The 26,171-nt window shown below is 44.2% G+C and overlaps 1 protein-coding gene across 1 annotated transcript in view; it reads right to left on the reverse strand.

The window, feature by feature from the left end:
• Positions 1–25,415, reverse strand: part of ELF5 (E74 like ETS transcription factor 5) — a 49,528-nt gene extending 24,113 nt beyond the window's left edge. Inside the window, exon 1 of the mRNA XM_084632802.1 lies at positions 25,350–25,415. The gene's annotated coding sequence lies outside the window, so the exon portion shown is untranslated. The remainder of the gene's footprint in view (positions 1–25,349) is intronic.
• Between the last annotated feature and the right edge of the window lie 756 nt (positions 25,416–26,171).

The following is a 26,171-nucleotide window of genomic DNA, read 5'->3' on the forward strand; positions in this document are numbered from 1 at the left end:
TTATATAAGTGGCATACATTAAGCTTGCGGCCACATACCTTTACTTTGCACCAGATTGTGTGATCAAGAATCATGGAGCTGTGGTTGGCTCCCTGACATCTTCCTATCTCTACTGTGCCAGAACCGAGATTGGGCACAGGACAGCATCAAATCCAATGAAGTTCAACTGGTGTGAGATCAGGATCAGGCCCCCATACAAAACATGCACAAATGCTCCCTATTCACATAAATTTGAGGCTCTGTATGTGCTAAAACTTGGGATACACAAACAGATACACAATTTCAAATGGGAGTACATCAAAGCGCACTATGAACTTTTAGTGTGCTAGAGCAGAGTCCACATGGGAGGTTGCTGAAATAAGTCCACTTAGATTCACACCCTGGCTTGCTGCGCACTAATATTCCATGTAGACAAGACCTCACACAATATTCTGTTTTTGAAAGAAATGAAAACCCATGGAGCATCTCTAACCTTCAGAGGTAAGGTAGGAATTCCCCTATAAACTTCAGCTTGGAGGGGTTAGATAACAAGAAGTATCAGAGGGATAGCTGTGTTAGTCTGTATCCACAAAAACAACGAGGAGTCTGGTGGCACCTTAAAGACCAACAGATTTATTTGGGCATACGCTTCATGGGTAAAAAAACCCACTTCAGATGCATGGAGTGAAAATTACAGATGGGACATAAATATGAATATTTAATATATTTAACATATATAATTAATATAAATCATATTTAAAATTATATTTAAATAGATATATAACATATATTTAATAAATATACATATTTATGCCTGCATCTGTAATTTTCAGTCCATGCATCTGAAGAAGTGGCTTTTTACCCACGAAAGCTTATGCCCAAATAAATCTGTTAGTTTTTAAGGTGCCAGCAGACTCCTTGTTGTTTTTAACAATAGTTTAGATATATCAGTCTGAAGCAGCCTAATTTCAGTTGCAGGAAATCCCAAGCAGTAAAATGGTTGCACTTCTCTAACATCTTCCAGCTGGCAATGAACTAAGGTGGATAAGGTGGATAAGTATTATTATTTACCAGTTTTACAGCTGGGGAAAGGGAGTCACAGAGAGGTCAGTTGATTTGCCTAAGGGTACCAAGGAAGTCACTAGCAAGGGAGAGCCAGCAATAAAATCTGGGAGTTCTGTGGCTCCTTGTCCTCTGTTGTAACCACTGACTAGCTTACACTGATGCCCTCTCCTCCCTCCTCAGTAGCTGGAAATAAAGCGTTAGGGAGTCTTTTGAGATAGTTAATATATGTGTGGGCAATGACTAATCAAAGTCTGCGTTCTACTCTTGGCTCTACCAGAGTCCAAAGTGTGATCTTGGGTCACTTAAACTTTTCCTTTGACTCCTTTGTACAGTGGAGTCAAAAATACTTCCATGCTTCAAAGGGTCTGGAGTGGCTGAGTTTGTTAATGTCTGAGAAGCTCTTTGAGACCTTTGGATAGTCAGTAGCTTATGACTGTAAAATATTACATATCTTGGCACACTGTAGTCACACTGTAGTCTTCCCTGACAAATGCTGAAGTGTGTTTCTATACTGTCTTCTATGCGAAAACAGATGGATTAATGCAGCACAAAGCTCTTCTGTATATTTTTCCACAGGAACCACTCTAGCATCAGACCAGCTGTAAACCTAGTACAGTATCCCTGAGGCTTCAGAGGAAGGGAAACCCCCCAGAACGCACCTGGCCAATTATGAAATGCAGCTCACAGGGGGAAAAGTTACTTCTTGACCCCCCGCAGGCAATCAGCTGATGCCATGAAGTGTGAGATTCGAGTACCCATATCATTATCTTAGTTTGCATAACTGCAAAAGGTTATTTATGTGAGTGCTGTCTTTAAAACTTGCTGTCACACTTGTCTTAGCAATAACCTCCCATAGCAGTGAATTCCACAGATTGCCTATACCTTGCGGAGAGAAATATTTCCTTTTATGGGCTCAACTCAATAGGTCAACTTCACTCTGAAGACATCTCTTAAAAGACATGGCAGTAAAAAATTAACCCAATTTCCCTTTGTTTTCTGTATATGATAGATGCTGTTTATTAGCTACTTCTTGGTTGCCATTTTCCAGAAGTTACGGATAAGTGAAAGACCATTTTCTAGTGCATGTACTGCACTTGTCCTTACAATAAATAAAGCAAAACCAAAACCAAAATTGTTATACTGACAATCAATGCTCTGAGTATGTCACGCAAAGTAAGACAGCACATAGTTTTAAAAACACAACTTGTCCGACACGGCTTCTCCAAATAGCTGCCTCCTTGCCGTCATGTTGACACTGGTGGCCTAGGTTTGTGCGGACGTTACGTCCTTCAAATTGCCATCACTATGTTTTAGAATGTGCAAAACAACAGGTTGCAACACCAAACGTCTCAGCTACTTGCAATTGCTTAGTATTGGGCTCATGTAGCGCCTCCAGGACTTGAATTTTATTGGCGAGAGACAGGGCCACACGTTTGGAAGCCATGACACAGCAGAAATGCTCATCATGTTATGAATGCTGCAGAGATGTGCATCCACATTCGTGCCCTGCCTCAGACTCTGAGACAGCAAATTCATAGAATCATAGAATATCAGGGTTGGAAGAGACCTCAGGCGTTCATCTAGTCCAACCCCCTGCTCAAAGCAGGACCAACACCCACTAAATCAATTACAAGTGGAACCTCTTTTCTAAGGACGTTGTCTATTAGTGGCATGAGAGTTGCTTATTTCAAAATTTTGTTAACATTAAAGTCAATGGGATGGGATTGGTTCTCAGGAAAGTGTTGTTAATAACTGAAGATACAGTGGTTGCTGGTTATTAGCAATCCTGATAAAGAATCTCATTTAGATTCCGTCTAAGTCAATAGACAGTTACAGAGCATGAGAATTTGCAGTGATTATAACTCACATAGTTCAAACACCAGTTACTACTATTGCACTGCTCTAATATTCAGAACACAAAGTTAAACAGAACCATTTGGATCACAGGAAGTCTCCTTCCTGTGTTTGCTATCGAGAAAGATCTCCTACAGCTGACTGTAACAGGGGAGAAGACAGCCATAAAGAGGAACAAGCAAGAGAAAGAGAAATGAAAGTTTCCAGCTGCAATATCAAGAGTTCTGTCGGTGGAAAGAAATGGTATGCTTGTCTTTTGTTTTAAGCCGTGATCAGACACAATGGACCATATTCTCTGTTGTGTTCAGTTTCCACTGCCTGCAAAAGGGGTGGAGGGTTTGACAGGGAGCAATTTCTAGCTTTGTGATTATCTGCCCAGGCCAAGCCCTGTGTGCAGATAGGTCCGTCCCATAGGTGATCTAAACAGGTACCAGCAGGCAAAGGACCCATTCACCGACTGGGGATTGTCAGAATGAATTGCACCCTGGGCCTGCCCCTGTGCTGGTGGCTGCAGGGAGGGTGGTATAGTAGCCAGCTCTGTGCCCCCTGGGGATTCTCTCATACCAGAGAATTGCCTAGCAGGGGATCTGTGGCCAGCCTGCGCTCCCTTTGCACTGCCTGAGTGACACAGGGGCAGCAGAGACCCCACCCCAAAGAGCACAAATTCTGCTCTCTTTTACTCTTTGTAAATCTGGAGTAACTCCATTTAAGTCAGTGGAGTCACTCTGGATTTACATGGGTGTGAGATGGAATTTGGCCTGTTTGTTCTGTGGTTGGTAGGAGCTCTGCCTCAGCACCAGTGCTGTCTGTGCAGAGAAGTTTTCTTTCTGATGCCCTCAGTGAGAAGCAGAAAGCTCAGCTCCTGAAGCATGGGTCTACAAAGCATGGGCACTGACCCTTTAAAAGCACACTGGGAATGTTAACATTGTTTGCCTGCACCAACAAGCTTCCCTCCCACCTATCACACAATAGAAGGGTCACCCAAACCACAGTGATCTACCAAAGTTTGCTGAGGCATTTAGACTTTGAATAAGTTCCCCAACAACTATTAACTGGAATTACATCAACTGTTAGCTCATGAGCATTTAGTCTCCATGCCAGTCTGCAAGAGCCAAAACAAGCAGGTATGAATGTGGCCCAAACCACATGTTGTTCATGAACATTTTTTTCCATCTGAATTTTCATCTGAGGCTGTGGGAAGCAACCTGAAAAGCTGTAACAGAACCCCAGGGCTCACCACTGCTCACCTAGCTGCAGCTTTACATAGGGCAATGCGATTGTCAGATCAGAAAGTCTAGCATAAAAGTATGAACAAATGGGTGAGATAGTGCCAAATTTGGAGGGATTAAGCGATTAAGTGAAAGATGAAACTTTAAAGCATTGGAGTCTCTGTTTCTTAATCCCTTGAAATTCAAAGGGACAGAAAAGTAACCTCTGCATTGCTATGCACCTGTGGATGCCTCTGTCTCTTCCTGTAAAGGCATCCCTTGTATTTTCTAGGGGGCTAGAGAGATGGGCATCCATGGACCATAGAGCTACAACAGTGATCTTTGGCTGAATGGTTTCCTTTTTTCTATGTGTGCATTTATGAGGAGGGAAAGTTGCCCGGGATCATTGGGTCTCTCTAAGCCTCGACTAACTTAGTCCAAGGAGGTGTCCACTTCTCCAAGACACCAACTCAGAGTGGGGAATGGTTGATGAGATTCTCAGTTTATTGTGGATGACTAACTGGGAGAGCAGTTAACTCCCTCCAAGATGGTGTGGCTGTTCTACAGGGGTGGAGACTGAAGGTCATGGGTGAAATTCTGACTCCATTGATTTTACCACTCAACTTCAGTGAAGCCAGATTCTCACCCACATCTTCAGCTGGCTCTGTGCGACAGGCAGAACAGGCAGTCATGGAGGATGGCAAAACGTTTAGCAATTATGGACAAAATTCACTGCAGTGCATAGGGCCAGCGCAAGGATTATGTGCCACCTACATCCAACCTAAACCCTCTAAAGAGTGTGTCTGAAGTGGTGCATAGGTCAGTGCTGGCCCTCTGCATGGGGCAAATTTCATTCCATGTGAGTGAAGTGACTTGTGAACAGTGCACACTGCCCTCTTTGCAGAAAGCAGAAAAACTCCTAGATCTAACCCTGCAAATTGCTGTAATAATCTCTTTCAAACCCCAGCTGGCCAGATGAATAGAGATTCACCCTCAACCTGAGTGTTCCTCATGGTAGTTTATCAAGCTATCAGGATCCTTTGGACCATCATGTGGAGTGGCTCAAAATATGGGATAGGGCCTGGTGAAAGGAAGTAGGAATCAGACACCTGTGTTTTATTTTCTGCTCTGCTATTGACTTTCTGTGGGGATAAAGACACTTAACCTCTCTGCTTCAGTTTAATCAACTGTAAAATAGTTATAACAGCACTCACCCTTCACACAGAGGTGCTCTTAGTCTGTTAATGTTTGGAAAGGGCTTTGAAGTCTGTATTATTTTAGCATGTAGAGTTCTTCCTTAGAATGACCTTGTGAGCTGTCAAACCAGCAGCCTTGTGAAGTGAGCCTTTTGCTCCATGGAATTCCATCAAGAAAGATGACTTTCTGTGTCTGTGTCTCAGATACTTTTGGGCAGCAAAGAAAGCTTTATGCTGCCAATGTGTTGGCTCAAACAATGATTCTGGCTACTAAGGAATTAAGCATAAAGGATTAGCAGGGAAACACCACGTAGTTTATATGAATGAAGAACAGTACTTTACTCCCTTGTGCATCCCCACACAGAGTGCATAGCATGTCAGCGACAAGGGCATGCAGCTATGGCCATTAGGATTTCCACTGTTCATCATGGGACTGCATTCATTTTGGAGGGATGTATTTGATGGTGGTCTCACAGTGGGAAGTGCAAGTATTTGTGTGTGGGAGAGAGAGGGTATGAGAAAGATTGTGTGGGAGAGACTGTGTGAAAGAGTGCAGTGTTCACACAATGGCAAACAGAAGAAAGTGACTGTCTGGACATCTCATTATTTAACAATAACAGTGTTTTGTAAAGACTCACCATGCTCCTGAGTAGGATTCTGGAATAACTGAAATGGAGACACCCCACAGAGTTAGCCAACCTAGATTTTAGACAAGCAGAGGATTCTGGGACAGGACTTGTGTTTTGGCTTGCTTACATAAGAACAAAAAAGATAAATGCCCATTTTCTATCTCCTCCTGACATTGGGATTAGCTAAAGTCTGACCCTCCCAACCAGGGGAAAACCCATCCCTAAAGTAATCCCACCCTCATATATTCAGTGTTATTATAGTCAGGAAAATATAGAGAGGTGACTGGCTTTCTCCCTTTCAGAAGAAGTGTTTTCAATTTATGAGTCAGAAGATGATTTTTTCTAATGGCCAACTTTGCAAACTCATTCTGGGCTCTGGAAAAAAAATCTTCTTTCTCTTTCTTCAGCTTCACTGAAAGGTCGGTTGATGATGCACGAGGTAGAACAGAATCCAGCTCATCCTCACAGAGCTGAGTTTGCTTTGCAAGGACAATCTGAATAGGAACTAGCAAAGGCACCAGACTTCATTAGTTATACAAGGAGGAGGTGTGTGGAGGGAGGTGCTGCCATTTTTACAGTCACTTTCCATAAGGTAACCACAGTTTAACACAAGACCTTACATGTGGAGCCCTGATGGTGTGTCTGTGATTGATTTGGAAGATGCACTGTGCAGGAGGGATTAGGAAAGCAATTTTTTTTTAAACCTCAGGCACTTTAATGTTAAATAAATTCCTGGTTAAACATCTCCCTCTTTCTCTTCCTCACCAGGGTTTCTTTGTTTCTTGAAAAAAACAGCCAGATTACTTCTTTAGAGGGGCACAGGGAGCACAACAGGGCTCACTCATCAGCACTTCATTCTACTGCATTGCCACTAATGCCAGGGATACACTTTACAAAATGTCTCCTTGTGAAACTAGCTTTAGATGTCTTTAAAAATAATCTTTATCCATTTACATTTATTTTGTAAATCCCATCCCAAACTGCTTCAGTTTTTTTTTAATTAATATATTTGAGGGATCACTTCCCTGAAATGCAACCAGTTCTGGTGTGAAATGCAGCAGCTGTTTAACAGTGCATAACACCACTACACAACAGGTTAAGACAGGAAGTGAATCAGGAGTCAGAGTTAGGCTGCTCTTGCAAAAAGGGCCATTTGATCTTTAATTACCACAATGAATATAGACATTTCAGGTCATCTGAAAGACAGCACCTCAAGCAGCAGAGCGCCTTCTAAAGACACCTTCAGGCATTGGGCCAGTACTGTCCCAGCTATTATATCACCAGCACCACTTCCCAGCAGGAGGTCTTGCATTCCGTTGTGGACCAAGCCTGACCAGGCTTATTTTAGGAGAGCTGGATGGACCACAGCACAAAGTGTTATGACTGCAGACCACAAACAATTAAAATGAAGAAAGATTAAGACCTATCCTAGGTAAAGGGAATATTGAACATCATCTATATAAGGTTTTTATATGGCCCCCCTTGTTGTAGTATCTGAGCACCTTGACATTTTTTGTGTGTTTATCCTCAACACTCTGGTGAGATAGGCCTTCCCTATTTTCACCTTTCTATAGATGACAAACTCATCCAAGGTCACACAGGAAGCTGTGGCAGAGTAGGGAATGAATCCAGGTCTCACAAGGCCCAGGCTAGCTCCCCAGCTGTCCAAGTACCCATCCCCTATGCTGGTTGTGTGGACCTCACCTGGGTATGGCTCCATGGTGCATGCCCACTGTTCCTATTTTCATCAGTTTTCCTTGATACAAGTTCCAAAAGCATCTTCAGCCCAACGCTGAAGGAGGTTAAAAGACATGCCCCTATTTCACTTCCAAACCATAGTGACAGGTATGCACATGCTTGGACTATACCAGACGCCAAGTCAGATAGCAATTTGTCAGGGGTCAACAACACTTGCTTATATTTATGTCTCTCTTCATTTCTGTGACAGAGGGGCCTTTCCTTGAGATGAGGTTCCCAGGAGCGGATGGCTATAGGAAGGGATTGGGAAACTTGCTCTAGTACATTTATAAAAACACCCAATATCTGTCTGTTCTTATTTTCTGTTGGAGCTTATCATGTCCCCTTTGGAATCCCCCTGTCTTGCTGTATCATGCCTTTGAATTTGAAGATGTGTCAGAACACGTCATACTGCCTACAGCAGGAGTGGGATTCCTGGTGTTGGTGTATAGTTGCCTTAGGTTGCTTTTGCAGTCATCAGCAGTGTCAGTTTCACAGCCACAAGAACCATTCCATCATTTCTTTCTTCACAGTTTCATCAGCCGCAAGTATCATTCTATTATTTCTTGCTTCATGCAACCCCCTGAACATTTTCCTTTTAGGAAAGTGTCTAGCACCTATAGACTTCTCTTAAGCTATATCTGCTCTAAAAACAGGAACAATTGCATAGTTAATAGCATACGTGTATAGTAAATTTCATCCTGAAGGGCCCTGCAATACTTACACTGACTGGTAACTGGAGCACTTAAGCACATGCATAGCTTTAAGAGTACAAATAACCCCACTGTTACCTACATGGCTAAGTGCTTTTCTGCGGGGCTCCTGTATTCAGGTCACCCATACACCACAAATTCAGTTCTTTTTTGAGCTGACCAGCAACAGCAGCCAATCTGCACTGGCAATACTATGCAGCAATTCTCAGGAGGAAATGTGATGAATAACTTCAACTGAAGCCATGTTTGGAGAAGATAAGTTACTCACAATGGAGTTAAATCAGGCCAAGTTAGAAAAGCCCATAAAAAAAATTAGAATTTAGAGATTGAGGACACCTACCAACTAACATAGGAGCCTGAATTAGCAGAAAAGGGGACTATAAATAGTATTTACAGAGCTCTAGTCACCATAAAAAGAAAAGGAGTACTTGTGGCACCTTAGAGACTAACCAATTTATTTGAGCATGAGCTCACGAAAGCTCATGCTCAAATAAATTGGTTAGTCTCTAAGGTGCCACAAGTCCTCCTTTTCTTTTTGCGAATACAGACTAACACGGCTGTTACTCTGAAACTAGTCACCATAGTATCTAGATGCTGTGCCCTATAAAATACTTTCTAGTTTTTGGACATGCTTTTATTCCATTTCTACCAATAGAGTATAAAATAGCTCATGTTTAGTCCACAGAAATGTGATTTTACTCTAAATTCCGCTAATCAGAAACAATCAATTACACCTGACAACAATAATTAATTCTGCAACCTAGGACTTACACCGGATACATGAATTTGTTTCACAACCAGTCCTATCATCTAAAAAAAAAAATCAGAATTAAGGGAATAATCTTATGAAGAGTTGTGAATCTCATGCAAGGTACTGAGCAGCCTCAACTCCCTCTGGGCTAAGGACACTCAGGACAGCATATGATTAGACCCTCTAAAAATATTTCTAAAATTAAGGTAATAGTCAAAGCTCCTCTAGTCAATGGAACAGCTACATAATTTCCAGCCAGGCAAGTCACATAAGTGACTGATGTCACATATTCTGATCAGCAAGGTCAAAGCCAGAGTGATATCAGATTGTTTAAACAATCAGATACCTTTGGAAATGATGGGGACCAAGGTATTTTTAAAAGAAACCTATTTTAAACAAACACAAAACCACAGCTCTTCTCAACTAAGAGCCTGGAGCCTTTTTCAGGGGAGGTTGTTGTTTTACATGAGATCAGCAAACCAAATGAAATATGAAAGTTGGCTAGATTGTCGGGCTCAACGGGTAGTGATCAATGGCTCCATGTCTATTTGGCAGCCGGTGTCAAGTGGAGTGCCCCAGGGGTCGGTCCTGGGGCTGGTTTTGTTCAATATCTGCATAAATGATCTGGAGGATGGTGTGGATTGCACTCTCAGCAAATTTGCGGATGATACTAAACTAGGAGGAGTGGTAGATATGCTGGAGGGCAGGGATAGGATACAGAGGGACCTAGACAAATTGGAGGATTGGGCCAAAAGAAATCTGATGAGGTTCAATAAGGATAAGTGCAGGGTCCTGCACTTAGGACGGAAGAACCCAATGCACAGCTACAGACTAGGGACCGAATGGCTAGGCAGCAGTTCTGCAGAAAAGGACCTAGGGGTGACGGTGGATGAGAAGCTGGATATGAGTCAGCAGTGTGCCCTTGTTGCCAAGAAGGCCAATGGCATTTTGGGATGTATAAGTAGGGGCATAGCGAGCAGATCGAGGGACGTGATCGTCCCCCTCTATTCGACATTGGTGAGGCCTCATCTGGAGTACTGTGTCCAGTTTTGGGCCCCACACTACAAGAAGGATGTGGATAAATTGGAGAGAGTCCAGCGAAGGGCAACAAAAATGATTAGGGGTCTGGAACACATGACTTATGAGGAGAGGCTGAGGGAACTGGGATTGTTTAGTCTGCAGAAGAGAAGAATGAGGGGGGATTTGATAGCTGCTTTCAACTACCTGAGAGGTGGTTCCAGAGAGGATGGTTCTAGACTAGTCTCAGTGGTAGAAGAGGACAGGACAAGAGTAATGGTCTCAAGTTGCAGTGGGGGAGGTTTAGGTTGGATATTAAGAAAAACTTTTTCACTAGGAGGGTGGTGAAACACTGGAATGTGTTACCTAGGGAGGTGGTAGAATCTCCTTCCTTAGAAGTTTTTAAGGTCAGGCTTGACAAAGCCCTGGCTGGGATGATTTAATTGGGGATTGGTCCTGCTTTGAGCAGGGGGTTGGACTAGATGACCTCCTGAGGTCCCTTCCAACCCTGATATTCTATGATTCTATGATGAAAAAATACTGGATGGATAAATTGGTCCCTAGGCACTACATTGAAGAAGGAGAAAGATTAGTTAAGAAACCCTCAAGATAAATCATTATTATAGGGCAACCATGTCTTCTGCAATGTATGCTCGAGTGACTTCCAGGGGACAAGCTGAGGATAGCTCTCGTTGACTGCCCTCTCAGCTCCCTTGGTAAAGCAGCGGTCTGTAGCACATGGAGTGTTCCACTTCTGGTGAAGTGCTGCACATCTGAGACACCATGACCCAGATTCTTGTTCTCCCTGGGTGCAGGTTTTGATCCATGAGTCCAGCTCTGGGATAGATGCTACATGATTGATAACGCACTTAGGATGCCTCATTGCCATTTGGCATGCACAAGGAATGGCAAAGACAGGCTCAGGTCTTATATACTACTCCCAAAAAACAATGGAAAATGTGACAGCAAAGTATAGCTCACTATCTCAGCCTGCTCCATATGGTCATTGGTTGATGGACAGCCACCTCTTTAAATCCCTAGCGATGGGTTAAGGTTTCTATTTTTATTACTATACTACTAGCAGTAACTGTCTTTCTTAGAAGTAGAGCTGGTCAAGTTTTCCAGCTGAACGTTTTTCTGTTGGAAAATGCCCTTTCATCAACATTTAAATGTTGATTTTGACAAAATTTAACCAGGACTGGCATTTCTGGTCAAAACCACCCCCCAAGAGACTGTGTAGTCTGGTGGTTAGAGCATAGGCCATGGGAGATTCTTGTTCAAGTCCCTGCCCTGTGTAGTTTGGAAAGATCTGGGATACAAACTCTGCTCTAAGGCTGAGCAGGGACTTGAATCTTGATTTCCCAGGCTATGCAGAGTCTCTCCTGAAGAAGCTCCAATGAGCTTATTTTCATTCTACCTCAGAATAAAAATAAAATTTCATGACCTCAAAAAATTTAGCAAAATGAAGTTGTTTTCTGGCCAACTTTACTCAGGTGCTTTTGTAAGCATTATTCTGAGTACAGACTAGAGTGGACCTGGATGGGGTTCAGCTATCCCTTTACCTTAGGGGTACTGGAAATCCAAATCCACATTGACCCATATTTTGTAAAGAGTCAGTCCCCATCTTTATAACAGGTTAAACCAATACCCTGCTCCCACCAGAGCCAAACACCCAAGCTCTGGTGTGTTCAAAATCCAGATCTGGGTCTGAATTTTGTGGTTTGAGCCCATGACTTGTGAGAGCAAAGATCCATAGCTACATGATGTGACAGGAGGCATACTGTCAAACAATTAGTGTAAGAATGTCTCCAAATGATACTTCTTGGATTGTTTGACTTAGGTGAGCAGGGAGTTTGGGAATGGACAGAGGTCTTTATTCTATTAGGGAATACTAGACACGTAAAAGGAGTACTTCCACATGGAATAACGTGGAGAAAAGAGAATAGGTAGGTTCAACATTTCAGAATTGCAGGTATGCATGTAGTTATAAAAAAATTCACGTGCGTTTGCATGTGCCATTACCAGTATTGTGCACCCAGTTGCCAGAATGGTAAATATTAATGGTGTGATTTCCAAGGTGGCTTATATTTATCAAAATTATGCATGCAGTTGTGGTAATTGTATTTGAATTTTAGATGTGCTCTTATTCATGCAATTCTGAAAATCTGGGCCTGACATTTAATAGTGACTGCCTTCCATTCAGAACAGACTTTATAAACTTTATACCAGTATATCTTAAATACATTGAGATTCCATGCTTAGTGAAAGAGGTTTAACCCTACCCTTTGATAACTGCTGTTTAGACAGCCTGATCTCTCTCTCATTCGGTGAAGTGAGTAAAAACATACAAAATTCACTTCACCAAAAACTGAAATACAGTCACGTTGGTGTAAAGTGAAGCCTACCATCAACTTGCCAGATGCTCAGCTATTATAAATCTGCATATCTCATTTAAAACTCACTGGAGCTGCACAGATACACACCAGCCAAAGATCTGGTCTGCAACCTCATTTATGGAAGCTGGTTGGTGACTCAGCAAATCTGCTCTTGATGTTGCGATTTCTGAATTTCTGCAGCTGCTGATGTCGGGGTCATTGCACAGACAGGTGCTCCCAGGATTTTCACTGCTACGCCTAGATGAGGTAAGTCACCTACACTGTCCAAAACCCAGAGCTCCTGTCTGTGTCATTAAACACTGTCTAGTTCCCCAGTGACAGGATCACTGGGATTGACCATCTGACTGAACCTCTTGAGGCGTTGCCTGTTGTGCTTGGCTCATCTGAATGCAAATTCCATATGGTGTATAAAGTTATGCAACAAGAAAGTTGCTTCATCACTGATAAGACCCAAAGTCCTGACATGCTTGTGTTACTGCTATTACAGGAATGCAGTGTGGAACTAAGGCAAGGTCTGTTCATTGCACAACTGTCAGGCTGGCTACTATGTTTCTGGCTTTTTTCCCTGTTTTAAAATGACAACATTTTCACAACATTACCTGTAAGCTGCAAGAAGAATTAAGGTCTATGGTGCCAAGTTAGGTGCTTCAAATTAAATGATGTATGAAGATAAGGGCAGCGGGGAAGCAGTGTTGAAAACTCAACGAACTCCACAGATTAAGGTAGAACACTCCAGTAATCTTGAGGTTGCATTTTAGAGCGGTAGTCAAGCCAGTAGTTAAGGCATGAGAGGGGCAGTGTGGTTGTACAGAACAGGACAGCGAGTACCTTTTCCCTCTAGTCAATACCAACTTTGTTTTCTTTACACTAGCAAGAAAATCAGGTTTTCTTTAAAAAAGTGTCCTATCTGGGAATCTTGTTTTATCCGGCCATTTAAATCAAACCCATTAGCTAAACCCAGACCCTCCACTACTATACTGAAACCTTACTCATTTGTGCAGTCCCCTCTGATTAGTTGCACTAGTCAGGGATTATTAGTTCCTTATTGAAAGCAAGGGTTGCAAGCCCAGTTCCCTTGAACTCTACGAAGGATATGTCATTGCTTTTGATTTTGTACCATTGTCCACTAGATGGTGCACTTTCCTTTACCCTGAAATTGCTCTCTTTTTATACAACAGATTTGAAGCCTCCATATCCCTGTAGCCTCTTGTTCATATGTATGCATTCTATGATTAAGTACATACTATACAGAGTGACTGTACTAGACCTGGTATTTGTTGGAATGACTGCTTTCCTAGATCTTTCATGTATCATGCAAGACTGGCCTGCCGCATGGTTAGAGTCCAGAATTTACTCATGCTGCCAAGCCGCACTGTAAAACTAGGATATTGCTGCTGAACATTATAACATTGTAACGTTACATCACAATACAATATGGGACTGTCACACAGCCATGAGACATCATGGCACAATTCAGGAAAAGTTTTCAGAGAGAAGAAAAGTGGTGTTCCCCATGCACTCCTCTGCACCAGACTAAATGCCACAATCTTATAGGTCACATATTTGTCGGCCATAGAAATATTGCAATGAAATGCTTCCTCTGAAGTGTTTTAACTCTTCTGGGACCATGGACTGGCAGACACTGGCTAGAACAGTGGTTCTCAACCTGCAGCCCTTGGGCCACTTGTGGCTCAATCAGCACACAGCTGTGGCCCATGTGACATCGTCAGTGCCATACAGGTAGTATATATATATTGTGTGGATGTGACTCATGTTATACACAGAGGACTGCATATGGGGCCCACAATGGTAAATAGGTTGAGAACCACTGGGCTAGAACCACGTCACAATGGACAAAATGTTGCAAGGACAATGAGTCAAACCGAAACAAAGTTGGAGTCACATAGAAAATACGTTTGATGCTGCCGCAAACAACCCTGCCCCTCATTACTCCCAGAGCAAGTGTTTCATTCCACAGGAAATTCTGCTCCCCTGTTTAGGGTAAGCCTTAAGGTTATGGGCACGGGTACAGAGGTGAAGTAACCCAGAGTCACAGTGCTTTATCCCAACTAAGGTGGCTCACTTCAGAGATCTTGTGTCTTAGAACTACCAGAAATGAATCTTGTACTAGATGGACAACTGGGGAGGGAGAAAACAAGCAGAAGTAGGATGGGCAGCTCCACCTCCACATTTCAACACAAAAGGAAAGAGAATAATTAACCCCTTATATACCATGTCCCATCCCTTCAGCCCAATGCTCATGGCCACATATTTGAGATGTGGCATTCCTGCATCCACAACAGCCTGCAAACTGGTCTATATTAAACATCTCAAGGACCATAAAGATTCCCTAATGGGGAACATATGCCTAATGCCCAGAAAATATCTGCCAGAATTTGCAGAAGTTACATGAATTGACTTCTGAGTTAGCTGATGTATCACATTATATGACTGCAGGGACACTCAGTCCTCATCTGCTCTGAACTCTATATAGTCCAAATCGCCTACTCTTCCTGGAGTTTGGTTTTTATTGGTAACTCAAACAGCAAAACGTACAACTCAGTCTACCTAGAGGGTGGCTCCAACTTCTTTTATATCCTCATTGGAGTTAACATGCATGTGCCAAACTGATTCAGCAGGAGTTATGCTGCACTTTCATGCAGACGTTCAAGCAAGTGAAGAAGGGACTTGACAGTGGAGCCCTGCATCCCTATGTAGGATCCTAGGTCCAGATCCCACAAAGCTTCTTAGGTGCCTAAACCCCAGAGTTAGGTACCTAAACCTGACACTTAAGCACTTAAGTCCAATTTTGGTTCCAATGGGATCCACAAAACTCTCGATGTCTGTAGGCATCTAAACTTACTCAGTGCCTAAGTTTTTAGAGTCAGAGTTCCCTAGATGCCTACATTTCTGCCTCTGGGAATGCACAGTGCTGCCTATCTCCTACCAAGCCCCAGAACAGTTTACAAACCAGGGAAGACAGGCATTTGGCCACCTCTGTCACGTGCAGGCCCAATCTGGTAGGCATGCTCAGAGGACTCCTGCTGGATCAGGTCCCTTTCAAAATCCACCTGGAGAAAGAACTGCCCATCTTATAACTTGCAGCCTAATGGTTAGAGCATTTCCTGAGGTTGTGGGAGACCCCAGGTTTAATTTCCCCCTTTGCTTGAGGGGGAGAAGGGAGACTCTTGTTCAAGTCCTACCTCTCAGGAAAGTGCTCTAATTACTGAGCTATGGAGTTGGGGTTCCCTCAGTCTCTGCTGAGGTAGCTGTTCCACCATGGATAAGTGATTAGAACAGTGGAACTGGCTTAGGGTCTCCCAAATCCCAGGTGGCTGCCCTAACCAGTGGGCTACAGAGTCTCTCCACCCCTTTGTCCCTCCCTCCCCCTGACTATTTGAGTATTTATTAACAGTGGAATAATCCTTGGGCCAGAGATAGAATGACTCTGCAGTCCAATGGTTAGGGCTCCGACCTGGGAGGTGGGAGACCTCAGGTCCAGTTCTCCTGCTCCAACCACTCCTCAGCCACAGTGGAACAGTTTCAACAGGAGAGACTGCAGGACACCCCCACATTAGAGTATCCTATAGCTCAGTGGTTAGAGCACTGTCCTGAAAGGTAGAAGACCCCTATTCAAATCCTCCCCCCACCACAAGCAGAGGGAGGTATTGAAAGTGGGTCTCCCACATCCCAGGGGAGTGCTCTAACTGCTGAGCTAAAAGTTGAAGGTGGGCTGCTCCTATGGGTCCTCCAGGGATTTTGCATGGAGCCAGGCAGGTGTCTCACTCATTGAGAGACCTGAGGCACCTAAGATGCCTGACTCCAGGCAGGCAGGTCCCATTCATGGATTACTATCGGAGCTAGACACTTACGTGCTTTCCTGCAGCCTGGACCTATCTCCAAAAGGGGGGAGGGGACATAGGACACACCCCTGTTGTTGGTATCTCCCATTGGCTAGCTGAGGTGGATTGAAGCCTGACACGCTGTCTTTTGTGGAGAGTGTTCTAAGTTGTCTATCTCTCCCCATTAATCGTATAGGAAGCCTTGGTGCTCAACTCAAACTTTGTGGGTCACAAGGTTGTGCTTGTGATTTTCTAAGCACTTAAAAGTTAAGCGCCATGACACAGCATTGCACTGCCTAAGTGCCTTTGGGGATTTAGGTCCTAGAGCCTGCCATCCTGTTACTATGCCATAATAATGAATTAGTAACAATAATCAGAATAGATACATATAGAATTTCTTAGGTGAGGTTCTTTACAAAATTGATGATCTCATTTCACCGACCCAGAACTGAGGCACGGAGCAGTTAAATGACTCGCACAACACACCAAAGTGCGTCCATGGCAGAGCTGAAAATAGAAGCCAGGTCTCCTAGTTGCTGTTTCCCAGTACACCTTAGAGGGCAGTATAATAAAGAGATTACAAATAGACCACAGGGAAAAGATAATTTAGTGAAAAATGCTACTAAACAAAAGGACTGTAAGTGTATTTAGAGAAGGGCAAGGTACACTATGGTTTATCCCTGCAGGGAAAGGTAATCTGAGGCCAGAATGCACAAAGAACCTTACCCCAAATGATAAAATCTGTACAGAAGAGGACAAAAAGCAGCAATCACCACTGGAAACAAACCAAACTCTTCAAACGGTGCATCAAGATTCCCAATGTTGCCAAACTCAAGTGCTCATAAATCACAGACCAGGCCGCCCAAGAAAAACAAACAATCCACAAGACTTCTTAAGATTTATTTAAAAATAAATAAATTTTGTATTCTTTTTATTTTCCTTCTGGCTTTTGACACTTTAGTTCACACTCAGGTCATGTCTTTGAGTTTTTCTTTGCAACTATGAGGGCTATAAACTTATTTTTAAAAAAAGCTGAGGGTCTGACATAATCACATGACTCAAGAAATTGGGGCTCTGAGAAAAACACCAACTATCCTGAAACTTGCATTGAAACAATGAGTTGGCAACACTCTGGCATAGTGCAGCAATGTGCTGGCAGGGGGGCTGAAACTTTTTTAGTTGTAAGATGGGGTCACGGTATGTGAATGGCTGAGAACCAATGGCTTAGACCTAGATAAAGCCTGCCCTGTGGCACTACGGCACAAACCCTGCAAAACTTCGGTTGAGAGAACCACAAGTACAGGAAAGAAGGAAATCTACACTCTGATCAGAGACACACTGGAGCCTTATGAAGTGCTCTAAGGTATATAAAAGGAAGAGATATTTAGTAATGCAGTCAACTACCTATCAGCAGAGAAATATCAAAGGACCTCCATGTTAAAGGGATGTGCCATGCCCCATACCCTTTGTGGCTCAGGTGTGCAACTGCAGGTTACCCTATCCTAATTGCCACAGTTGGGTCACCAATAAGTTCCCTATCAAGGGAATAAGTCATAGCCGAAAGAACATATCAGAATAAACATACCCTCTTTAAGATGGTCTTAGGAAGAGAGCAGTCTTAATAAAATTCATAAAGTCCTTACCTCAGGGCCCTGGCTCAGAGCTCCCAAACTTAGAGTTAGGAAACAAATTATCTAGTCCCCATTTAGGTAAGCAACATACATGACTTTAAGACCCCCTCTCCTGGTCAAGGGCCCCTTCTTGCTTAAATAGCCCAGCCTCAGGGTGGGACCAGGGGATCCGTGATTGCACCCAGCTTTGCTTGAGCTGAAGGTTGTAGAACAGGGATTGGCAACCTTTGGCCTGTGGCCTGCCAGGGTAAGTCCCCTGGTGGGCCGGGCCAGTTTGTTTATCTGCCGGGTCGGCAGGTTCAGCTGACTGCGGCTCCCACTGGCCATGGGAGGCTTACCCTGGTGGGCTGTGGGCCAAAGGTTGCTGATCCCTGGTGTAGAATGTTCTTTAAAGTACCCCATTTTAAATAAGGGAAAATCAAGACAGAATTCAGCACTTCCAATCCAGGAATTCTACCCCAAACATTCTCTTGCTGACGCTTTTTAGTTTCTAACTATAAATATTGATCCTGTCAGATGATGAGCACCTTCAGCTCCCATTCATTTTACTAGGAGCTCAGCACCTTGCAGGCTCCGGTGTAGTGTGTTCAGTGGGAGCTAAGGACTATCAGCACCTTACGAGAAAGATTCAGTATTTTGTCGGATTGGGCCCAGTGACAAGAACTGGATTTGGGAAGAACTCACTGACAAGCAGTGGAGTGATATGAACAGCTACCTGAACAAATCTCCACACACAGGAATAAATAAAACAACCTCAAAGATTATGAGAGCTGCTTTGGATTAGTGCCCATAGGCTCAGTGCTGCTCTGAGCTTAGCTTTTAATTATCTCATGTTTTATTCAGTGATGCATCAAATCAGTTATGCCTCTGAAATGCGTGCTTTCTGCTCACTGAACTATAGTACCAACATATGTTGATCAAAATAGCCATTGCCTTCTATTGATAGCTCAACCGGCATGAAGGAAAGATACAAAATCTTACACTGTCAACCAAGCTGATTATTCTGGAGCCATTAGACATGCTTATGTTAAAGAGTTCATGGAGTAATGACTCAAGTCAGGTTTTGTGAATCAAGTACAAATGGGTATGATAACTAGAGCAATCATAGTCTGCAGTAGCCTCAAAGCCCCACAGATAATTGAATATAAGAAACCATTAGGACTTTGGAGCTGTCTACAGACTGCATGCGTGCACAAAAGCAAAGGTATTCAAAGTTCAGATTAAAACTGGCCTTTACTACATGAGGCTGTACCTGTAGATCTCCATCATTGATAGCATCAAGCTACAGGATTGGACCTCTGTCCGCTTTCTTTCCAGCTGCACCCCTCCTTCAGCTTCACTATCACATAACCTGGGTATGGGTTACCCCTTGTACCATCCTCTCTCTTCTTGGTATTTATGTGTTTATGGTATTTGTTGCATAGAAATACTTTGAAATTCCTAGGCTTCCCCTGACCTCAGGGGTGAGCAAGTTTCTTTATCTCATCAATAGAGGGGAAAGACTGCACAATACCTGTGGCTAAATGGATTTTGTCCCTCATGTTCAGAACTGGTTCATCTCTCATTTTAAATAATTTTTGGGAGGCGACCAGCACTATCCATAGAAGGTGAATACAAACACATTCAGAAGCACACACAGTCCTGATGGGGCCTGGGCAGCAGCGCTGCAGAAAATCCTCAGCCTTGTGCAGGAATGTAAATTGCTTTCACAGTGTGATCCCAGGAAAGGTAATCAAGCAAGAACACTTTTATCTTACCCGGAGGGGCAAACACAGTTTGATACACTTGTGAAACCAAATGTAAAAGAGACCCTGCTGCTCTCCCCTAGGCACTTTTGTTACAGATGGGCACAGATAAGCTCAGATTCATTAACGTGATAGCAAGTATCAGGGGGTAGCCGTGTTAGTTTGTATCCACAAAAACAACAAGGAGTCCGGACTCCTTGTTGTGATAGCAAGTAGGTATCATCCCTTCTTCAGAATGCTAAAGAATGAATGGCTTTCCTGTCTGTTCCTGGTTTTTTTTTTTTTTTTTTCTTATTTTGGGTCTAGATTTAGGGCTCTTGTGTTAGAATGCAAGAGTTAGGGTGACCAGCTATCCGGTTTTCGACTGGAACACCCAGTCGAAAAGGGACCGTGGTGGCTCTGGTCACCACTGCTGACCGGGCTATTAAAAGTCTGATCGGCAGTACAGCAGCACTAAGGCAGCCAGCAGGTCCAGCTCCTAGGCGGGGGCCACGGGGCACCGCGAGCTGCCCCTGCCCCGAGCTCTGGCTCAGCACTCCCATTGGCTGGGAACTGGGCAACAAGAGCTGTGGGGGTGGTGCCTGCGAGCAAGAGCAGCGCGCAGAGCCACCTGCAGCATGTCCGCCTAGGAGCCAGACCTGCTGGCCACTTCCGGGGCACTATGAGGAGTCAGAACAGGCAGGAAGCATGCCTTAGGCCCCCTGCTGCACCACTGACTGGGAGCCACTAGAAGTAAGCCTGCACCCCAAACCCGTGCCCCAATCCCCTGTCCCAACCCTGAGCCTCCTCCTGCACCTCAACCTCCTGCCCCAGCCCAGAGCATCCTCCCACACCCTGAACTGCTTTGCCCCACCCCCAGCCTGGAGCCCCCTCCTGAACCCCATACCCCTCATCCCCAGCCGCACCACGGAGCCCTCACCCCCTTCTGCACCCCAACCCACTGCCCTAGCCCAGCAAAAGTGAGTGAGGGTGGGGGAGGGCAAGCCACCAAGGGAGGGGGAATGTAGTGAGCGGGGGGGCAGGGCCTCGGGGAAGGAGCGGGGCAGGGGGTTGGGCCTCGGGGCAGGGGTGGGGCTACGGTGTTCAGTTTTGTGCAATTAGAAAGTTGGCAACCCTAGCAAGAGTAAGGGCAGTGTTCAAGATACCCCAAGAAAAGTTAGGGAAGAGTATGGAGGCCCTGGTCCCTCTCTACCCCAGCTAGCAGAGCTAGCCAGCTGCACACTGCACCTAGGGGGTAGCATAGCAGCTATGTACCACAAGAAGTCTAGAAGATATTGCCTCCTGGAGCTCTCTTTGGGGCAGAGCTGCTGAGCAGCACTTCCAGTGTGGGCCTATACCTAATAGCCATCTTCTGGCCCTGGGAGTTTTGCTAATAGAATTTGTGTAAAATAATGATGCAGGATGCTGCTGTGAAAACATTGCTTTAGCTGATACACAATCTTACTTAATATGCTGAAGGGAGTACTTCTGCACAGACACAGGGAACAGCTGCATGATCTAATACCGTAATTATTTCCAGTCGCTAACATCTACAGCCTGCAACTCTGTTTCTTAAATTAAGTGATGTAGACTCTTTGAAGGAAGGGGTGGATTCAGTCTCCTAGTAAGGCCATTGCTCTGGCAGTGTTACCAGGGGATTGGAATGACTCAGATCTTGGCATTTGAACAAAAGTCACAAAATAAGAATAGAGTTTGCAGATGGCCTCCAGCCATGGTGGATGGCATGAAGTACTTTAGATGTGTATTGATTGCAAAGCTAATATTATCTGATGTCCTTGCAGCTCATTGCACATCTCTCCTGCTTTTGTCCTCTGGAATTAATCACTATAGCCAGGTCCTTGGGTACATTCACTTCCTACTCTATTCAGTCTCTGATTTCAAGGGCCAAATTCTCATCCATGCAGGCAACCTAAATACACAAACTTTGCTCAGGGGAGGTTTCCTAGGGTCCACGGGATGGGATAAAGAAACTCCCATGCAGGTCACTCAGGAGCAGTAGAGACACTGTTAGTCTCCTCCTGCATCCATAGGACAGCAATAGCTTCCATGCCTGTAGCACACTTCCTATGAAGTATTTGTGGATTACTGGTGGACGTGTGCAGCTGAGGATCCATCAGCTCTGCCCCTGCTTCTGTCTCAAGGTGCTGGGGCACAGAGAGCATCAACAGAATTGTGCTCTGCAGAGTGCACAGGGTGTGGGTTAGCAATGCAATAAAAAGTTTCTCTCACTCTTTTGTCTCATCAGGGAGACCAGGATAAATACTGCAAAAAAGCACTTGGGAACAATTGTCTGCATAAAAGCACTGAATTTGCTTTGGCAATACTTGCCAGCCCTCTTATTCACTTTTCCTCAACAGTCATGTTAACGAAATGCTGTTGACCAGAATGCTTGTGAGAAGAGGAAATGTCAAAAATGCACACAATTCTGCATTTGTCCCACCATGCACTTGACAATGTATTTGCATGAATGCTCACAGCAGAAGTGTTCTTGTAGTCATCTTGAAAGATCTTTGTGGGTTTTGAAGTCTTCCAGTCAGGGAGCAGAAACAATAGCATGTGACCTGGGTTACAGAATGAATAGGGCCTTGCAAATATTCAAAACAAAAGTGAATGATTGGTCAGAAATGTATAGGTTGAAATAGATTTGCATAAGCCATTAAGAAAATAATTCGGAATAATGAACCGGTTTGTAAAAGTCTTAGATGGTCCATGGATAATTCACAATAGAGAATAAACTGATCTCTGAATCATTCCCCCACCTCTACTCTTATCTCAGTTAAGAATCACCAACTCATCTCCTTGAAGGTGAATTATTAAGTAAAAACCTTGGAGGGAAAAAAATCAGTGTGCCAGGTTTACCTTTTGTTACAGATGAACAGAGTGGTGAATATTTGCTTCATGTTGCTGTAGCAACTGATGCTCCGAATCCATGCACATGAGGAATTTCTCAGACAAATAAGATACTTTCCTTTTACATCCTTTCTTGGAAGAATAAAAGACCTTTACATCTTTGCACCCCTTTGGGGTTGAGCTTTGCACAATAGTATGTATTAGTGTTAATTCACAAGTTGTTTGGCTGCCTAGGTTTTATCTGAAAGGGTCATTCATATGTATTCAGGTTTGTATCTATAGGCTTTTCTCTAGCACTCATTGTAAAGATTAACAGATTTATCCTCACAACATTCTTGTGAGGTAGGGAAGTGCTTTTATTCCAATTTACAGATGGGGAACGGAGACACAAAAATCACATAACTTGCCTAAGAGCACATAGGAAGTCTGTGGCTAAGCCAGAAATAGAGTCCAAATCTCCCAACTCCTAAACCAGTGCCTTAAACACAAGGCGATGAAGGGTCAAGCCTAAACTCTGAATTTGAAACCAGATTTTCATGAATTTGAAAACAGACCTCTGGAAATGAAAGGCAAGAAATGGATATTTTTTCCCTAAGATGATCTATGTCTGAAATATGCTGGTGCTTGACGATATCATGAAATTAAGTACTAGAGCATTTTCTGGGTTTGTGAAATGCTTGCACATTGACTTCCTTTTCTCTCCCTCTGTGAATTCCACACTTATGAAAGTGAGGGACTGACAAAATCAAGAATGGTCCAAAATATAATGCTTGCGATGATATTTCTACAGCATGGACACTGCCATGTGACAAGAGTAGAGCACCAGAAAGAGTTAATTTCTTGTAACACCGAACAAGGAACTTTATTACAGTAAGGAAAGTGGTATTATTGCTCTGACTCCTCCAGCTTCATTGCAGAGTTTTTGCCTACCTTCCTACTACAGATTTAAAGAAAGAGGGCACTTTTCATAATAACCATGGAACAGTGATAGTATGTTTTAGGGGACAGTACAGGTGGATGTGATGAAAACATTTCTCACGTGACCCTGCTAATTAATGCATTTTCATTTTTATCTGTAATATCATCCACAGCAGCAATCCTGGGTTTCCTTTGAGTTAAAGCTGCCAACTGCACAGGGCTGGTGTGCAGAGACTGCACAAGGGAGACAGCCAGCCAGCAGAGGTATTATGTAGCAGCTCTGTGTTCTTGGGGAACCAGGGTGGGACTGTCTGGCTCACGAAAGACTTTCCTCCTCTCCCCACAAGCCTCTGCTTGAACCAAATCTACATCAGAAGAAAGACTTACAAAAAGCAATGAAAAGGCAGTGGGAGATACACCTAAACGCCTGGGATAAGGATGACAGGATTAAGGAAATGCCCCCGGCCTCATTTGCATCAAAGATGGGACAAGGAGGCATCTCCATTAGCATTCAGAATGGAGAACAGAGATTCCAGGCAAGAACTGCATGGAACTCTGGGACCAGAAAAGCAGGGAAGCACTGCATGATGGGGGAATCTCTACTCCAGATGTTAATGAACCCATGCCTGCACACACCCAGCTCAGTAGTTATCAGATCAATTCTGTTCATAAATCCTTTATTGGTATCCAAAATAGTGAAGCTCCCAAATTGCATTGTGAGCTCCCTCTAAGGAACACCACCCAAAGCCAGGAATGATCAGCTCCCATGGTCTAGCCTGAACAAAACAACTTTGGTATACTCCCTTGTTTACACATAAACAAAGCTAGTGTTCTCCCTTGATCCATTGTTCTTTCTCTACAAAAACCCCTACCCTATGCTCAAGTAAGCGTTCTGATGCCTGGATCCAAAATCTGCATCAGTTCCATTGGGACTTCATCTTCTCCTGACACATCATGCTGGGGGCTCTGCCTGTCTCTAGCACTCCGGACCCTCAGCTACCACAATCATCTGGGACCCCCGATTGATTCAAGCTTCATGGAGTGGTGAGAACCTAGCGCTCTCTCTCTCTCTCGGTATAGCCTTCTGACCCTGACTTGTGTGATCAGTTATAGTTTTCTAAACCTGACTTTTATAATCAAGTTTAAGTTAGATTTAATATTATAACTGTTTTGTTTGTTTGGCTCCCCTATGGTTATTACCTGGCAATAAATAACTTTCATGATTAAGCTGGTTGTTTCTCTCTCTCTCTCTCCCCCCCTTGTGGGTGATTTTCCTCATTTGCTCTGCAGCAACGCTCCTGCTACCTAAGCTAAAAGATCCCTGCAGTGCCCAAAAATCCTGTGGGGTTTGCTCATCAAGTGGGTTACTACCAGGACAATTGTAACGTGAGCGTGGGGATAGAGACATGGTGAACCTGGGACATAGGAGGGTGACAGATTGAAAGTGCTGCTCGCCCCAGCCTGCTCAGGCATGCTCTATTCCGGTGCGGTGCCCAGGGCATATGAGGGTGACAGATTGGAGGTGCTGTTTGATCCAGCCTGCTGAGTCCTGGGACATATCAGGGGTCAGCTTGGGAGTGATGATTAACCGGGCCTCTCAGATGTGCTCTGTTAATGTGTGTGTGTGTGTTTGTCTGATGCTGGGGCTGGAAGAACCCAGCCTTGGGGAGCCTAGGTCCTGCAGGAGAGCTCCATTGGGAGGGGACTTGCAGAGGGGAGAACTAGAGCTCCGTATAAGAACACAAGTGGCACAAGCAGTACATTGATAGAAATACAGAAGCCCCCACCCAGAAGAGTAACTTTAATAAATGAACATACCTCAAAGTAACGGGCAAAGCTGGTAACAGAGTAGGCTGCTCATGTGATTCCCTGGCACAGCCCAGTTCCGCTTTCTAGCCTGGTGGAGAGACCTGGCCTAAGGGAGAGGCAGGAGCACATGTTCCAGCCATCAGGGCGGGGGACAGGGCACTGGTATCTGGGCAGGAGGGCATCGGCACATGGGGCACCAGCCACTGAGTAGGCAGGGGGAAGCACAGGACACCAGCAGTGAAGGAACTGCTGGGTTGCTCCTTCCCAGCTAGGAGCTAGCTCCCCCATCTCCACATCCCCATAGCTGAATCTCAGTAGTTCCCCTCACTCCCCTTCCTCTGCCCCTGCCCCCCCATTCACAGCAAGCTTCCGCACACACACATGATTGCCATCTGAGAACTAAGATGACACCATCAAATGTACTTCCTTTGAGAGCGGAGAATTAGATCCTGCAAGCTGTTGATGACCGTCAACCCCATTGGCTTCAGGATTAAATCGTAAGGATTTGAATCCAGAGCTGCAGAAGTCTGAACCTAGATCACTGGGAACGAAAGCCAAATGCCTTCATTGACTGAACTTCCCTTTCTTTGCTAACCTTAACATGATAGCCTAACAGGTTGGAACAGATGCTGGTGATGTTCTGGGACAAACTTGATTGTTTATATTTTAAGTCATAATAGCTGGGTTTGCATCAGTGTTTGACTGGTGTTCAGAGGTTCAAGTTTACACTATTCATTATGCTGTCCATTTGTGACTAAGCAAAAGAAAACCAGTACCACCACTTGCTTCTGCCTGTGATGACTACTGACCTCTTTGTCTCCAGGGTGAAAA

This window comes from Lepidochelys olivacea (assembly GCF_965140295.1).
Source record: "Lepidochelys olivacea isolate rLepOli2 genome assembly, chromosome: 6".
NCBI classification, from domain to species: domain Eukaryota; kingdom Metazoa; phylum Chordata; order Testudines; family Cheloniidae; genus Lepidochelys; species Lepidochelys olivacea.